This window comes from Pongo abelii, chromosome 5 (assembly GCF_028885655.2).
Source record: "Pongo abelii isolate AG06213 chromosome 5, NHGRI_mPonAbe1-v2.0_pri, whole genome shotgun sequence".
NCBI lineage: Eukaryota > Metazoa > Chordata > Mammalia > Primates > Hominidae > Pongo > Pongo abelii.
In genome coordinates this window covers 135463163-135478829 of record NC_071990.2, presented here as the reverse complement: position 1 = coordinate 135478829, position 15667 = coordinate 135463163, and the positions used below count along the sequence as shown (strand labels likewise).

Here is a 15667-nt window from a genome sequence, read left to right as displayed (position 1 = left end):
GGAAGTGGCATAAGACTAGGCTAGAAATGCAGGGAGGGGTCAAATCATGCCTTCTATGCCACGTTCAGAATTTTCATGTTTATCTCAAAAGTAGTGGTTAGCTAAAAGAGAAGCAAGAACTGACATCACATATTTGCATTATAAAAATGTATCACCACCACTCTGCAATGGGAGGACGGACTGAAAGAGAAGAATGGGTAGCACAGCAGTCCAGGCAAGATGACAGGACGGACCACAGTGGTAGTACTGTTTGAAAATGCAAAGTAGCAGACACAAGACAGACAGTTTTAGGAGACAGAGTGAACAGAATTTTCTGATTGATATGGGGATGGAAAAAAGGGAGATGGAGAATGACTGCAGGTTTGTGGCCTAAGATACTATTTACTAAGATAGGAAACACTGCAGAAAGGGCAGGTTTGCAGGGCAGATGAGAAAAGTAGGAGGGGTTAACAATCCGGTTTTGGACATTTTGAACTGAAGGAACTTGTGAGACATCCAAGAAGAGATACGGAGCAGTTAATCAGCTAAAAGTCCATTGCTCAGGACAGGTCTAGGTTAAGACTGGAAATGAAAATTTGGAAATCCTAGTACAGAAGGTAATTAAAACCATCATGGGTGAAATTTAAAAAATCAAAGGAACTCAGAAATCTGATCCTCAATACTAAGCCAGAGTGTCCCTATTCTGAGTCCCATTTGGTCAATGGTAATGTTACTATACATATTTCTATCACAGCAGTTTTCCACGCTACAAACTATGGTAAAATCTTTCCTATTTATAGTCTCCTTGGTAGACAATAAGCTCCTCAGAAACATGATCAAATCTTCTTTATTTCTGTACCCCAGCCTTGGCATAGTTCACAATGCGCCATACACATTCAATAAAATGTCTGCGGAGTTTAACTGTAAGCTTGAGGTTATTAAAAAGCAATGTTTACTTACACACCCACACGACACACACACAAACGCACACAGGCACATACGCTCTCTCTCTGTTTCTCTTTCTGTCTCTCTCTCTCAAGTTGAAGAGCTCAGCAGAATGCTTGGGTTAAATCTAGACTCTACCACTTATTAGCCAAATGACCGCGGGTAAGTTAACACCTTTGGGCATCAATATCCTCCTCTGTAAAATAAGGCAGATAAACAGAACCCATGATGGTGTTGTGAAAATTAAATTTCATATAAAGCGCTTGGCACAGTACTTGCACATGATAAGCATTCAAATGTAGCTGTTCTTATTGTTACTATTATAATATCTCCTTTCTTCATCTTCTATGGACGGAGAAATGTTCAAAAATGGAAAGGATTTCTAGTTACTCACTGCAGTCCTCAAGCTTTGGCACACAAAAACAAATCATATTCCTTCAAGTTTAAACGTAAGTGGTAAAAATAAAGAATACAACTTTGATGTATCTGTTAAGTGAAATGAGTACTGAAAAAAGCACTAAATTTAACAGTGAATTAAAAAAAAAACCCCACAAAACTCCAACAATAACAAAACCATCAAATCAAAGCAAATAGTTGTTGATCATGGGGTTCTTTTTTGGTGGTGCTGAGGGGAGTGGGGACAGGGAAGGTGGCAAACGAAACAGGAAAAGACTGACCAAATCTACTACACCTTACGAAATAGATATTATGCTAAATTTTACTTCATTAGGTACCTGCAAAAAAACAGGAAAATTAGAAGCATAATGGGTTTGGATATTAAATTGTGATACAAGTTTATGATGTTCATTTCATTTAAATTGTAAGGTATTTGTTTTCTTGAGCAGGTCTTATATGTGTCCCTACTTCCCATATTACGGACTATAATTTTAAAAGCTAAAAAGTTTCATCTCTTTACTGAGAAGTCTGATATTTGTCCTAAGCTACTGTAAGTGACTATGATTTGTAAGACTAATTTAGCCATTAAATTAATGCTAACAAAACACCATAATTTTTAAAAGATTATTATTTTCATTTGCAAGTATAAATGTTAATTCACTAGGGTAGCTAAAAGACTGAATAAATCTTCTCATAAGTTGGTGTCAGAATTGGCATGCATCAAGATCAAGCCTCTCTATATTCTGATTTATTTCAAGGGTGTGAATGCAGGGCTCAAACTTGAAGCACTGATAACTCATCAAGAATTTAATCAAGAGAAAGTACTGCATGGGGAAAATACAACGGGTGAAACTTCCTATTTTCATAGTTTCAACTGTTTTTATAGAGTTACCCCTCATATAAAATGCTCTAGCATAGATAACCTGTTTAAGGTCTATGTCATGCACAAATGCCATTTTAAGAAAAGGAAGGTCAGATTATGAAATTAGCTACTTGGGAAAATAAAACAGAGTTCAGCCGGGCGCGGTGGCTCACGCCTGTAATCCCAGCACTTTGGGAGGCTGAGGAGGGTGGATCACGAGGTCAGGAGATTGAGACCATCCTGGCTAACACGGTAAAACCCCATCTCTACTAAAAATACAAAAAATTAGCCGGGAGTGGTGGCGGGCGCCTGTAGTCCCACCTACTCAGAGGCTGAGGCAGGAGAATGGCGTGAACCCGGGAGACGGAGCTTGCAGTGAGCCAAGATGGTGCCACTGCACTCCAGCCTGGGAGACAGAGTGAGACTCCGTCTCAAAAAAAAAAAAAAAAAAAAAAACAACCAACCAAACAAAACAAAACAAAAAAAACAAACAGAGTTCAAACATTTCTGGTTTAAAAAACAGTACAAAATATACTTAAAACAAACATGATTACATAATGAACACTCTTTCCACATGTAAACACCATTAGGAATTTCTTATTTTATTCAGAGCTTGTCAGATCTGAGTAACTGGTTGAAGGGTGCGTCACTCAAAAAAGATAAACACAGAGACCTTGGCTAGAGATCAGAAGAAAGCTATACATTTTTAAAACCTGAAATTACGGTCTGTGAGAAAGTCAAGAACACTACCACAACAGTAGGGTGAGTAATTTAATGATAATATACAAGTAAAAGAATGGGTTCTTACACAGAACACACAAGAGTGATAAGGAAGTTTTCTGATCAGAACATTGGTTCTTTTTTTTGAGACGGAGTCTTGCTCTGTCGCCCAGGCTGGAGTGCAGTGGCACGATCTCGGCTCATTGCAACCTCCGCCTCCCGGGTTCACACCATTCTCCCGCCTCAGCCTCCTGAGTAGCTGCGACTATAGGCGCCCACCACCACACCTGGCTAATTTTTTTTTTTTTTTTTGTATTTTTAGTAGAGACGGCGTTTCACCATGTTAGCCAGGATGGTCTCGATCTCCTGACCTTGTGATCCGCCCGCCTCAGCCTCCCAAAGTGCTGGGATTACAGGCGTGAGCCACTGCGCCCGGCCGGTTCTTAACTATTAAGAAAAAGACAAGGACAGGCCTGGTGGACTCATGCCTGTAATCCCAGCACTTCGGGAGGCCAAGGTGGGCAGGTTGCTTGAGCCCAGGAGTTAAGAGACCAGACTGAGCAACATGGCAAGACTCTGTCTTGACAAAAAAATACAAAAATTAGCCAGATGTGGTGGTGTGTGCCTATAGGCCCAGCTACTCAGGAGGCTGAGGCAAGAGGATTGAGCCTGGGAGGTCAAGGCTGCAGTGAGTTACGATCACACCACTGCACTCCAGTCTGGGCTATAGAGTGAGACTATGTCTTAAACAAATAAAAAGGCAAAAAGACAAAACAACAGAAACAAGATAATAACTATGAAGATGCTCAAACCCCACAGATACAGATTTAATTGACCTTGATAGGGCCCTAATTTTGAAAATATTTCCAAGATGTTTCTAATGGGTAGTCGGTTGAGAACCACTGGGGTGAAACACCATCATAGCGTAATTAATGCAATTTCCCTCTCCATAAATCCTTGAAAAGGGCTCTATTCTTCTACCAGTACTGTTTATCAGAGAACATTAAGACTTCTACCTCTGTTTACCATCCCTTGTTTCCCAAACTCCATTTCATGCTTTTAAACCGGCATAATCTGTCTTCTGCCTCTACACAGTACAAAATGTTACAAATGAATGGCTCATTGCTGAATTCAACGGCACACTTGAAACTCCCTCCTACTCTAGAGCATAAAGCACTGGGAACTTCTGATTCTCCAACTGCTCCCTTGCCATGTCCTATCCTTGGATTCTGAAGAAGCTTTCCTGAATTCTCTCCCCATCTCAAATACTTCTCTGTCTGTTCCTTAAATCAGAAGTTCTTAACCGAAATCCATGCCAGACCCTGAAAAGCTCAACAATAGGTTCCAGAGGTTAGGAACCCCCTGAAATTGTATACACACTAATCTGTACCTGAGAAGGTCATTGTTTTTTTCATATTACCAATAGGTTTAAGATCCCTAAAGGTTATAAACCACTGCCTGAAATCCTTTTCCTCTTTAAACTTTCCAGGCCTCAGTTGCTATCTATGAGCTTATGGCTGGCTCCTACATCAATCCCGACCTATCAGATATCTGAATCCATATTCCCAATCATCTATTAGGCATATCTATTAAAATCAACACATACAAACAAAACTCATTAAGCACCTCAAGAAATCTTGCTCTATCTCCTTGTAATTTTGTGAATGGAGTGAGTCACAATTAACACTCCTCACTTGAACCAGAAATTTCAGAATCATCCATCTCTCATTCTTCTCCTCTGCTCAGTTAACTTTTAATCTAGCTTCTTTTCTGCATCCAAAGCAACAATGTTTTATTTTAGGCCAGCTCACATGTCATTATGGCTACAGGCTTCTAATGGAACTCTCTGCTTGCATTCTCCATGCTCTAATCCATCTACCAAACAGCTACCAGGATTATCTTCCTAATTGTCTCCCTATCTGAAGAAGCATCTCTTGGCTCTCTTAGAATGAAAAACAGAATCTCATCTGCTTGCCTTGGAATGCAGTGGACTTCCCACCCCCCATCTTCCTCATATAACCTAATCTTCCACTTCCAACACACCTTAACATTCTCAGCTTTACACCATTCCTCTTCCAATAACAGACCGTTTCCTGGTTTTATAGCCGCCTAAATTGTCCTTTCCCTACTCCTTCAACTAGGAAACTTTTACGCATAATTGCATATTTAGTATGCGACTCATGTGAACCAAGCTCTGCGGGTAGACACTGGGAATACAGCTCAGAACAAAATGGTCAGGCAAGGAACTCTCATGGCAGTTGTATTTCAGTGGAAGAAAAAGACAACAAATAGGCTGACAAAATAATCAAGAGAATGTGATCTATGTTATAAAGGAAACAAGATAACGAAAGAGAAACTTCAGGAGGAATGATCCAGGGAAGGTCTTTCAACTTTCTTAAGAGGTAAGAAATAATTCTTGGCCAAGTGCAGTGGGTCACACCTGTAATCCCAGCACTTTGGGAGCCAAGGTGCACGGATCACGAGGTCAGGAATGCAAGACCAGCCCGACCAACATGGTGAAACCCCATCTCTACTAAATACAAAAACTAGTCAGGCATGGTGATGTGCACCTGTAATCCCAGCTACCCAGGAGGCTGAGGCAGGAGAATGCTTGAACTCGGGAGGCGGAGGTTGCAGTGAGCCGAGATTGCACCACTGCACTCTAGCATGGGTGACAGAGCACGACTCCGTCTCAAAAAAAGAAAGAAAGAAAGAAAGAATCTTAAAAAGAGATCTTAAAGGATAAGAAGTAGTCAGCCATATGAAACACTGGGAGAAGAGCAACCTGGCAGAGGGCACAGCAAATGAATGGTACTGTTGGTGTTATAAGTGTCTACTGAACTGCAGACACCAAGCTCCTTGAAGATAACTGTTTAATTTAAATGTGTGTCTTTAGAACTTGGCTGAATTGCTGGCATTTGGTCCTAAACTCAATAAAAAGTTGATGAATTAAATGAATACCTTAAGAACAACTGAGAAAATGGTTTGTGGGGTTGGGGGCAGGTAAGTGTAAAGAGTAGGTATCTTTCATGATAGCAATAAGAATCTGAGTATCCTCAACCAACTCAAGTTCTCCAACAGTATCCAACTCTTCCCTTATTTCACTTTCTGGTATATTATACTTAGTGCTCCTACACCTAACAAGTTACTAATGGTTTTAGGTCAGACCCCCAAATCCTGAAGAGCAACTGTGTTCCAGGAGCTTTTACAAATACAAAAATATATTTCTGACGTAAGAAAAGAATTATTTTAATTAAAACACACCTACTGACCTTCAGCATTTTTTATATTCCCTTTTCTCATCCTCTGAAAGTTACTGTCTCCTTTTCTTCATCCCCAAGGGTTCTAACTCACCCATGTTCTATAGCCTACAGCTAATTCCACTATAGCTGGTCATCAGAGACTGGCCACCCTGTCAGTCACTTCCAAGATATCAACCATTCAGTTAAAGTTAAACAGGGTGTGATGATAAAGCCATTTTTCCTCTATACCCAAAGAGACACCAAAAATATATAACCAAGACAAACAAATTCAGAATATGGCTTCAGGCATTTGAAACTCTTCTAATTTTAATAGACCAAAACCAAAAGCCTAGAAAGAGTAAATCAAGAGGCACGCATTCTAAATGTACAGACAAATTAAATAAGTTGTTTTGTACTGCGCACTGAAGTGGAAGTTTCAAGATTACTGGTCACAGCCAAGGAGTAGTGTTGAATTTCTTAAAATTAAAAAAAAAAAAAAAAAAAAAAAAAGGCTGGTCAGCCAAAGGCTTTCTCTGCTATACTGAGACCTACAGATTTCCATTAGCAATATAGCTTTTTAATCTGTTGAGCCACTCAGCATCCCTTACTGAGGGCCTCCCCCTCCGCCACCTCCCTGCAAAAGAAGAGTAAAGAACAGAGTACCTTTAAGATTAGCATACTAATTTCTGTTGAGGAAGGTCTAATGAATTAGTCATTGTGCCTTCAACATGGTTGTCTGTGATCCCTGCATCCACCCTAATCTGTAACGAGCAAAGATCCTGTAATGTGGTCAACCCACAAGCAATTAAGGTATGCTCATTACAACTTTCCTAGGTTGTACATGCACACAAGTCACTGGAAATGCCCAAGGAACACACTGCAGCCATAAGTAGGTGAGAGGAAAAATGCTTGCGGCTCACCAGAAGCATCAGACAAATTAAAAAGGATGGGGTGGTTCTTGTTCCACAAAAGCTTCAAGTTCATTAACTGAGTTTCAAACAGTAACAGGCCCTATAAATGTTGCTCACAGTCATAAATCAAATCTCCATCTTCATATTTGCACTTTTGGATTACACATTGACTTTATTATGTTCATATCTGAAAGACAGCAACATCTGTCCCTGAAAAAGAGTGTGATAGAAAGAACACTAGGTGGCCAGGTGCAGTGGCTCACGCCTGTAATTCCAACACTTTGGGAGGCTGAGGCAGAGGGACCACCTGAGGTCAGAAGTTCAAGACTAGCCTGGTCAATGTGGTAAAACCCCATCTCTACTAAAAATACAAAAAAATGGCCAGGTGTGGTGGTGGGTGCCTGTAATCCCAGTTACTCGGGAGGCTGAGGCAGGAAAATTGCTTGAACCCAGAAGATGGAGGTTGCAGTGAGCCAAGATTGCGCCACTGCACTCCAGCCTGAGCGACAGAGTGAGATTCCATCTCCAAAACAAAACAACAAAAAAAAGAAAGAACACTAGAGAAACATTAACAATGTGTTAGACAGAACTTTGTCTCAAAACAGGCAAGTTTTATTGTGGACTATAGTACTGATACCATGGCAACCTGTTTTCCTAAAAATTTCCTAACACAGGCCAGGCATGGTGGCTCGTGCCCACTGCCCATAATCCCAGCACTCCGGGAGGCTGAGACAGGCAGATCACTTGAGGCCAGAAGTTCGAGGCTAGCCTGGCCAACATGTGGAAACCCCGCCTCTAGTAAAAATATAAAAATTAGCGAGGCATGGTGGTGCATACCTGTAATCCCAGCTACTTGGGTGTCTGAGGCACAAGAATCACTTGAACCTGGGAAGCCGAAGTTGCAACGAGCTGAGATGCCACCACTGCACTCCAGTCTGGGTGACAGAGTGAGACTCTGTCTCAAACAAAAAAAAATTTCCCAGCACAGTCCTCAGGGTATCTAAAACTAAAGGAAATATATATCTCTATCTATTTGGTGCAACAGTCATGATCATTTCCTTTCTTAAACAGGAAAACAAAGTCACACCTCTAAACACAAGCATATTTGCCGACCTCCTTAGTGTGTGGAAGCTTATAAAAACCAGCTGAAAGAAATAAACAAAACCGGCACAACATGGAAGAAGGAATTATAACACTTTACCCTGTACATTTAAAGCAAAATATGCTTTTAATAATATATTTTATATAAACCTCTATAGTATATATTTTATAAAAATGGATTTCAACTAAAAACCTAGACCTGGATATTAGCCAGAATAGGAAAGAACAGTCTGCAATTCACTTTGTTTAGGCAGAAACATTTATTTTTAGTCAGCAGTTTCCAACGTCCACACAACTAAACTAAAACATTTGGACTTAACTTTTTAAAGTTAGCTATTTCAGCAGCAGCCTAAACAAAACTATAATTATCAAATTATTTTCCTGATTAGGTAGCTTCAGTATTTGTTTTTAGCTTTACCATAAACAAATAATTTTGCTATCCTACAAAGTCATTCTTGAGCCACTTGAATTACTGGGGCAGAGCAGCAATTTTAGCTACTTCTAAAATTACAAAAAAAGCTACTATTAGAACATTTATAGTGGCACAGAAAGCTCACAATACATGGCTTTACACTGATACTAACAAGCTTCAAGTTTACCATCAACTAAGGTTATACAAGTAAAAAATAGTGCCTTCTAACGAAAGCCTAATTCTGTTAAATGAAACCATTGGGGTTTATTGCTTTTATTCAGAAGTATCATACAGCTAAACAAGTCCAGTCCACAGGAAAATAGTATTTCAATAGCTGCAACACAGTGCCAGCCCAGGCTTTGTTGGCCTTCCTTTTCCAAGAAACAGAGATGTCTCTCTTTACTTAGTCCATCTGCCATCAGTGATAACCAGATGCCTGTGTGACAATTCAAAACTTAAAAAAAGTATTTCCCCCTCCTGAAGCCTAACAGCAGAGATGAGTCCAATAGTCAGTGATCAGAAAGAAAGAAAGAAAGAATTTCAATGCTGTAGTAGAAAGCCTCCCAACCAAAGAAACAAAGCATCCAAGTGGTCCAACAGTTCACCTTTAATATAATATCCAGTGCCACTGCTACTAGCACCTGCTAATACTTTTTAAAGCTTTTAACTAAAGTTCTAAGTGCTTTATGCTTAATTCTCACAGCAACCCTGTAATGTAGTAGTAGTATTAACTCCCTAGTACAGATGAGGAAATTGGGGCTCAGGGCAGTGAGAAAGCTATTTAATATTTAAGGCCATGCCATTAATTAAAAGCACAGCCATGATGCTGAACACAGGCTGCCTGCATCCAGAGTCCGCACTCTTTAAGTGTTGTACCAACCCCAATCTCAAGAAAACGTAACTGATTCTAATCAAAACTCTTCTGTCTCACAGTGAAAATACTTGTAATTTATCAGGAGCGGGAACGTTAACACCTGATTCTTTGGAACCATTTTATTAATGGAAACAAATTTTTTTACTGCTTTTAAGTAAGACTTAAGTTCTCACCTAGTGAGTTAAAAAACAAAAACATACCATGGGCCAATGTCTACACACAGATGCCTATCTTGTGCTAAGCACAATTCAATGCTGAAATCATCCACATATGTCCTAAGAAAACTCTGTCTTTAACACACCATCTGGTTTTTCAGTATTTTTTATTAATGGATGGTGAAAGTAACCAACAGCCAAACTTCTGTGCTGTACTTTTTGGTGAAATTTTAAACAGTTTCATTATTGACTCCCACATAAAGGCATATCTCTACTGCCCCAGAAATCACCCTATTGAGTTTTTTTTTTTTTTTTTTTTTAACATTTAATGGGATCCATAGCAGCATGCTTCAACCCACAAAACCAGTCATTTAAACCAAATTCTCAACTTTATCACCCTTTAGTCACAGATGAGTAGAATTTCTGATGTGACCTGATTCCTTTCCACTAAAGACATACTTCCGGAATCTTGCTTTTTCACAACTATACAAATACACAAACTCCATCTGTCTTCTAAAGAAAAGATTGACTGGTTAATAATACAAAAATCAAATTTGTCTATGTAGCCTGGAAAAACCTCAGATATGTATACAGTCTCTCATCCTTTTGAAATTTCCCAAAGTGGTAGTCACGTGACAAAAGCAAATATCGTGTCTACTCAAGTGAAGGTAGTCCACCATTATCTTTATTGTTTGAATTGGTTAGAAGCTCTAATCATGCTTGAGAAAGTGTCACTGCTTGTAATTTGCATGCCCACAGCCAGAATACAAAGTTGAAATTTTAGCCATCAAGAATCAGATTTCAAAAAGGTTTCCTTCATCCACTAGCTAAGCTCTTGAAGTGAAATAAACAAACATGTATCTCCTTCTATTAACAACATAATCTTCAAAATACACACACAGGGCAGGGACATACAATATGATGGCAACTCATACTCCGGATCCTCAAGAAACTTCTAGTTTAGGAGGCATGATGAAGTCCATTCACCAATAGCGACAGTACCAGGCAGTATGTAATAAAGAATTTAAAATTCATATTTGTGTCTGTCATGTTTTGTTACACACATATGTCATTTCTCTGCTACCTACAAGTGCACAAAAAGCACCTGAAGGGAAATACCTCTTTCATCCAGCTTTGCACACCTGACACGGCACCAGGCATACAGAAGGTGCAACAAAATGGATGTAAGTTTCAGGGAATCTTTATTAGTTCGAATGTCACAATACAGCTAAAATTTGAAAACCCCAGAGATTTTAACTCAGAGACAATGTGGAAACATTCTATTATAAATTCTTCTAAAAAGCAACTGCAACGTTCGTATTTTATAGCAATAATTTCATCACATGGTCTATGATGAAACAGAAGGAAATCAATCACCTAGGTTATTACTGGTCTCCCTCATCTAAAAACAGTCCTCATGTTCACTCAACTAGATTATTCAATATTTTCTGATTTTTAAATAATGTGCCATGTCCATGAGAAGAAATAACTCTCCCCAAAAACATTCAGCTATACGTTTCATAAGTATTTGTTCTACTTCATAGCAAATTCTGCATTCTAATGTGTTCATCCACATAAATGTTGATGTGACAATTTTCTATGTTAAGAATAACTTGGGGAAATTACTATAAGTAGTTCCCTCAAATTTGGCAGAATATAATTTCAGTCAAGATTGATTTTAAGAACAATTTTTTTAGAATAAGAATCATGAAAATCTAAGGTTCAATTTAAAACACAGAACAGGCTCTACAATACTTTTTTAAAAAGTGACCGTCTACAATTACAGTATTACCATTTGGACTTCTAACGTCTTTCATTCTGCTAAGTTCAAAAATTTTAATATACCTTATTTTAATATAAGCTCTTGAGTTTCAGCACAGGCTCTTAACCTGTTGTATTCACAACCAACCGTTACTCAGAATGAATACAGAACATCTAACATGACCACTCCAATTTTCCAAATAAAGAGGAGGGGTACAGAAGGAAAATGCAACAGATAAAAAATCACCTTAATGAAATGCATATGCAGGCGAGGGACACATGTTGAAAATGGTGTAAGAAACAGAAATGATACAGCATAAAAAATCATTTTTGATTGGGACATGATTAAGAAAAGACAGTAACTAAACCACCACCAAAGTCGGGAGTATTGGGGTGGAGGAGAGCAGGGAAAGCAGACACTGGATTGTTAATAAAGGTGGAAGCTAGGGCTTGACCCTCACTCAAACAATGAAGAGACAGACAACGGCAAACTAGGTCTAGGTCAAGTGAGTCTGATGGCAGCCCTGAGGTTGAGGGACACTTTGTCAAGTCTCATATGCACAAAGATAATCCCAGGACTCAACATCCACAGCCTCAAGTATGGCTATCCCAGTATATCCTTCACAGAACTGCTACAAAGATTAAGCAACAGTCTTTGATTCATTAATCTATCTTTTTCTTCTTAGTGTCTTAAAATGCAACTTAAGTTTCCCAATGTTCACACTTTCCATCCTGTCCACTTCTTTGCACATGAATGAAATTCCTTTAACAGACACTGGACCTCAATTCCATATTAAAAGCTTAAGATGAAAACGCCTGAGTTAAAGCTATATTCTGGCTAGCCCTCATTCAGGAATAAGCCAACCCAATCAAGGGCACATAGCAGTAGGTCACTACAGTTTCTGATACTGATTTTGAAGGCAGAGGGTATGTAAAGAGGAGGCTGGGGAAAGGATGACACCTTTTTGCTTAGGAGAAGTCAGGTTTAACAAAAGGGGTGGGGAACAAACAAGCTGTGGTTGACCTAATTGCTCCTATGATTTATCAATTTTATTTTCATCTTTAATCTTCAACTTTACATAAAGAACTTTATGTGTATATGTGGCCTTTTCATTGTGCTACAGGAAAATCTCATTCACTCACCTAAAATGATTTTGTAAAGTATAAAACCATTAAGCAGCTTGTGATGTAAGACTAAAGAGGTAACATAAACTGATATTTCACTGGGCATACCAAACTGTGAATAATCCTTTCAACCAGATAGTGCTAACAGTCACTTCTCAATAGGAAGGAACTGCCATTTTCTCAAAGAGACTGCGAAATTATGCCAGGATGGCTGAACCTTCTTATATGTCTCTTTTTATATTTTCCCAGAGAATCCACATTGCTTACACACACACACACGCAAACCTGCTCCCTTTTCTTGAGTCAGTTTTAAGGCACTGTTCTAAACCCTAAATACAGAAGCTCATGCACTTACTGCCAGTGTCGCTTTGGAACTGCAGGTGACAGATGCAGTCAGAGAGCTCACAGATGTGGACTGACTGCAGTTTGAGTCTTCTTGCAATGAGCACATTGACATAGCCTACAGATGCACATCTCGGCAGGAGAGATTTTCTTTTTAAGCCCTCATGCCCTATTAGATTTACTTTTAGGGCTTTTATTGGCTATTTTTATCACTTATCCCGACTCTCATCCCTGCTTAGCCCTACCCACAATTCATTTTCTCTTCTTCAGTTCTAGATCCTTCTCCATCAATCCTAATTTTGGTCAAAAATAATAATAAAATAAAGCGAGGCTGCCGGCATTGCCAGAACCAGAAACCGACGAAGCCGCTTTTTGGGAGCTATTAGAGAGGCCGCTGGAAGTTTTCTCAGAAGCAACGGACCCCTAGCATCTTTGCACGGTCCCTCTTCCCCTGGGTGATGGCTCCGAGACAGATGAGGAATCTCTTTTCCCTGTCCTTCCCAGTGGTGGCTTAAACGAAAGATAACCCTTCTTTTTTTATCCTACACCAGGCTCGATAACGCTCCCAGGTACGGACGCCCCACCCCCAACCCGTTATCCCTAACGAGATCCCCAAATATCGCCCGGTCCTCTTCAGAACTGAGCCCTCCCTCGGCCACCGGACCGGTTTCCCCCACCTCAGCGGCTGCCCTCCAGTCGCCCGCCCCCACACATCCCACCCTAAGTCTGGCCCGGGCTCCGCACATGCCCACCCCGCGCCCAGACGCCCCGCACCCGGTGCTCAGGCCGCTCAGCCGCCCGCGCTCCCCGCGCCCAGGGTCGCCTTGGGGGTTACCGTGGGAAGAGGGAGCGGTGGCTGAGGACGCGGCGGCAGCGCTGCTGCCGGTTGCGTCGGATGCGAAGGAGAAGCTGGAGGACAAGGATGAGGATGAGACGGGCGCGCTCCCCAGTCTCCATGGAACTCCCGCCCCGGCCCGTTGCTAGGAGCCCCCGAGGCTCGGACTCCGTCTTCCTCGCTTTGTTGTTCCGGGTGCGAGGCGGCCCCCGCTTCCCCGCGACAATAAATAGACTAGACGCCGGGGAGCATAGAGACAGTGCGCGTGGGCTAGAGCGCCGCCGGACAGGGCTCTCCTGGGTGCCTCGCTAGCCACTCATTTCCGGCTCTCACTGCTCCCGTCACTTTCCCCGTCCCCCGCCCCCACCCTTCCTTCCTCCTTCCTGGTCCCCAAATCAGGCTCCTCCTGCCCACCCGCTGGGCGCGGTGTGGGGTAAGAGGTGGGATGGGGGCGGCGCTAATGGGCATCGGACTAGACTTTTTTGTTTAAGAACCGCTTGAAAGGGTTCTGAAAACACCGTGTATCCTTTGTATATTTTTAGTTGATAACTAAACATGTGTAGTAATTTCTGGCATACAGCCGAATATTTAGGTGGACTTTTTTTGTCAAAACCGTAGAACTTTCTCATCAGCTCATTAAATTTATACAAAAGGTCCTCCCCACCCCCCATTATATAATTGCTAAAGCTAGTCCTTACCGACCAGACGAGACTTGTTTTCTGCCTGAAAAAAGTCCTTCGCTTTTTCAGTCAAAATGAACCCGTTAATTTATGATGTCGCGATAAATTTCCCTAGTGAGATTCCTCACTAGGCGAATTGGAATCCTGGTCTTAGAGCGACAGGGGATGACAGATGACAGACGGAGGGAAGGAAGGGGCGAGAGATGGAGACACAAGGTGTGGCCAGACGGAGGGATAACGCAGGAGCGTATGCCACTTCTGTCGCCTGTCCCTTCCACATTCCTTACTCTACGTGGGTTTGCGGTCGGGACTGTCCCTCGGGAACCGAGAGGTGGATCCAGGAAGGATGGGAGTGGGAGAGGGCGGATGCTGGCGAGGACTCAGGCCGCCCGAGGTAGGAGGACGTCTAGGAACGGAGACCCTCCGCGGCTCTGCCCCAGGTAGCCCTGCAGGGGCCGGGGGACCCCGGCGGCGCACACTGGCCCGTTTGAACCGTCGCGCTGGGGCCCGAGTGCGTCCTCGGGGTCCCTCGGGGGTGGCCTGAGAGGCGCTGCCCGCGGGAGCGAAAATCGCGTAACGGCCCTGAGAGCGCCACGCCACTCCGCGCGAAAGCCTCCGGCTCCCGGCCCCACGTTTCCCACTCTCAGGCCGGCATCGGCCTCTCTCCACCAGAGCTCGGCTGCAGTCAGAAGCCTCTGGTGTTAGTTGAGGTCAATGGCAGCCCTGATTTAATTATTAAAAGACCACGTCGAGCCGGGTTCATGGGTACCTGGCCTCTGATTGGTGGGAATCAGATGAAAAAATGAAAATGCCACTGCCTTTTTAAAAGAGAGGACGTGGACTGAATTCTTGGGGTTTTGGCAGTAGGCAACCATTTAGGTATTTTATTATTTAGGAGATCTCCAAGGATGCCTCTTGATTTTTTGCTTTCCCCTCTGAGTGTTCAGAAACATATTCGAGCATTTGAAAGCTCTGTAGAATGACAGAGTTTGTTTTCATTTCTGTACTAATTTATTTTTCAAGGGATAGTAATTATAGTTGGGTCAGGTTTAATAAAGAAAATGAACAAGAAGCTGGGTTAGAAAGTAACGTCTGTGTGGTGGTGGGGAGAGGACTTTTAGGAGGTAACATCTCAGCCAATTTCTAAAAGGGATGGGAGTGGGAAGGATGTATGTAGAGTGTTCCAGTCAGAGGGAACAAGATATGCTGAGTACTTGCTGTGCTGGGGTATTAGTGTGGCTAGGGCATCAGGAAACAGTGCAAAGGAAGAATGACAGCCATTGAAATTGGAGGGAAATTAAGTCTTGAACTTTCAGTGCCTTATAGA

At 41.8% G+C, this 15667-nt stretch overlaps 1 protein-coding gene across 2 annotated transcripts in view; it reads right to left on the bottom strand.

Annotated features, from left to right (window-relative positions):
• TBPL1 (TATA-box binding protein like 1) overlaps positions 1-15385 on the bottom strand; it is a 37552-nt gene extending 22167 nt beyond the window's left edge. Inside the window, exon 1 of one of the 2 annotated variants that reach the window (XM_024247911.3) lies at positions 14359-15385. The gene's annotated coding sequence lies outside the window, so the exon portion shown is untranslated. 2 annotated transcript variants of the gene reach the window in all.
• Positions 15386-15667: the final 282 nt, after the last annotated feature.